Source organism: Chrysemys picta, unplaced genomic scaffold (assembly GCF_011386835.1).
Source record: "Chrysemys picta bellii isolate R12L10 unplaced genomic scaffold, ASM1138683v2 scaf972, whole genome shotgun sequence".
Lineage (NCBI taxonomy): Eukaryota > Metazoa > Chordata > Testudines > Emydidae > Chrysemys > Chrysemys picta.
This window is the reverse complement of record NW_027053679.1, coordinates 22501-24422: the sequence shown is the minus strand read 5'-3', so window position 1 is coordinate 24422 and position 1922 is coordinate 22501. Positions and strand designations below refer to the sequence as shown.

The 1922-nt window shown below is 76.9% G+C and overlaps 1 non-coding gene across 1 annotated transcript; it reads left to right on the top strand.

Annotated features, from left to right (window-relative positions):
- The first annotated feature begins 356 nt into the window (after nucleotides 1-356).
- Nucleotides 357-475, top strand: LOC135979539 (5S ribosomal RNA). Its single transcript, XR_010596826.1, has one exon. It is a non-coding gene; the product is annotated as a 5S ribosomal RNA (ribosomal RNA).
- Nucleotides 476-1922: the final 1447 nt, after the last annotated feature.

The following is a 1922-nucleotide window of genomic DNA, read 5'->3' as shown; positions in this document are numbered from 1 at the left end:
CAGCCCTTTCGACTCGGGGTTGACCTGGTGGCCGAGAGGGGCCTCGCACGGCAGGCAAGCCGCCCTGGGCTCACCCTCCCCGGCCGCAGCGAGGGACTGCCCCTCCCCACCCCCCGGCTGACAGGATCGGGCGCACTGGAAGTCCGGGACAGTATTTTCCCCGACGCCGGGGAGGGGCGGGGCGGAGGGGCTCTGGCGGCCAGCCCGGGCCCCCGGAGCTCGAAAAGGAAAAAAGGACCGGGCCCGCGAGAGACGGGGGCCCTGCCGCAGGGGGGGGGGCAGTCCGACCGGGGCTCACCGTGCGGCAGGCCCGGGCGTCGGCAGGGGAAAGCGGGCGAGGAGGCGCGGGGCCGGGTGCCTACGGCCATACCGGACCGAACGCCCCCGATCCCGTCCGATCTCGGAAGGTAAACCGTCCCGGGCCTGGCTAGTACTTGGATGGGTGACCGCCTGGGAATCCCAGGTGCCGTAGGCAGCTTTTCCCGGTCCGAGTCAGCTCTCTCTCCTTTTCTGGGGGGGAAGGAGAGGGGGGGGACGGGCCGGAAAGCCCCTCGTCGCTCCTGCCGAGTCGGAGGTCGCGGCCGCAGGTCACGGGTCTGGGCGCCTGGGGTCCGGCTCCCCACCCACCCGGCTTCCTCCGCGGAGGACCCCCCCCCGGGGCCACCGAAGCCGCTGGGGGAGACGCCGGGCATGGGGCGGACTGGCCCGGACCCTCCCGGCCGCCGGCCCGCAGGTCCGCCCCGAATCCCCCCCCCGCGGCCACCCAGGCCAGGCCTGGCCAGGCGGGACGGACGGCGGGTGTCCAGCGCCCAGCGGCTTCCTCCAGCGGGGACCCACGGACCCCAAAGCCGCAGGGGGAGGCCCCGGGCCTGGGACGGACTCGCTCGGACCCCCTGCGCCCGGCCGCCGGCCCGCGGGACCGCCCCGAATCCCCCCGCGGCCACCCAGGCCAGGCCTGGCCAGGCGGGACGGACGGCGGGTGTCCAGCGCCCAGCGGCTTCCTCCAGCGGGGACCCACGGACCCCAAAGCCGCAGGGGGAGACCCCAGGCCCGGGACCGACTCGCTCGGACCCCCCGCCTCCCCTGCGCCCGGCCGCCGGCCCGCGGGACCGCCCCGAATCCCCCCGCGGCCACCCAGGCCAGGCCTGGCCAGGCGGGACGGACGGCGGGTGTCCAGCTCCCAGTGGCTTCCGCCAGCGGGGACCCACGGACCCCAAAGCCGCAGGGGGAGGCCCCGGGCCCGGGACGGACTCGCTCGGACCCCCCGCCTCCCCTGCGCCCGGCCCCCGGCCCGCGGGACCGCCCCGAATCCCCCCGCGGCCATCCAGGCCAGGCCTGGCCTGGCGGGCCGGTGTGCAGCTCCCCCGGGCTTCCTCCCCCGACGACCCGCGCCCCCCTGAGCCGCAGGCGGAGACCCCGGCCCCGGGGCGGACCGGCCCGGGCTCGCCCGAGCCCCCTGCGCCCGGCCCGCAGGACCGCCCCCCCGAATCCCCCGGGAGAGGCCCGGCCTGCACGCCACTGACGACCCGCGGCCCCCAAAGTCGCAGGAGGCGCCCCCCCCCCCCGGTTAGCCCCGTCTCGCTCCGCGCCCCCCGCCCCTCGCTGCCGGGACCGGGCGCCGCCCCAGAGTCAGCCGCAGCCGGCCGGCCTGAGAGCTGCCCTCCTGTGGACGACGGTGAGTTTACCTTGATACTAACCGGCCGTCAGCCAGGTCAACCCCATTGCTAGACTGGGGTGGACCTGGTGGCCGAGTGGGGACTTGGAACATTTGACAGCTGCTTCCCGGGGCTTGACCGGTTGTCCTGAACGCCCCCCACCCCCACCCCCAGCCCCCGGCTCCTGCTCCCCTCTCCCCAGCCTCGGTGCTCCGCTCCCTGCCTCGGAGGCTGCCTCTCTGCGGCGCCTGCATCGCCTCCGAGGAC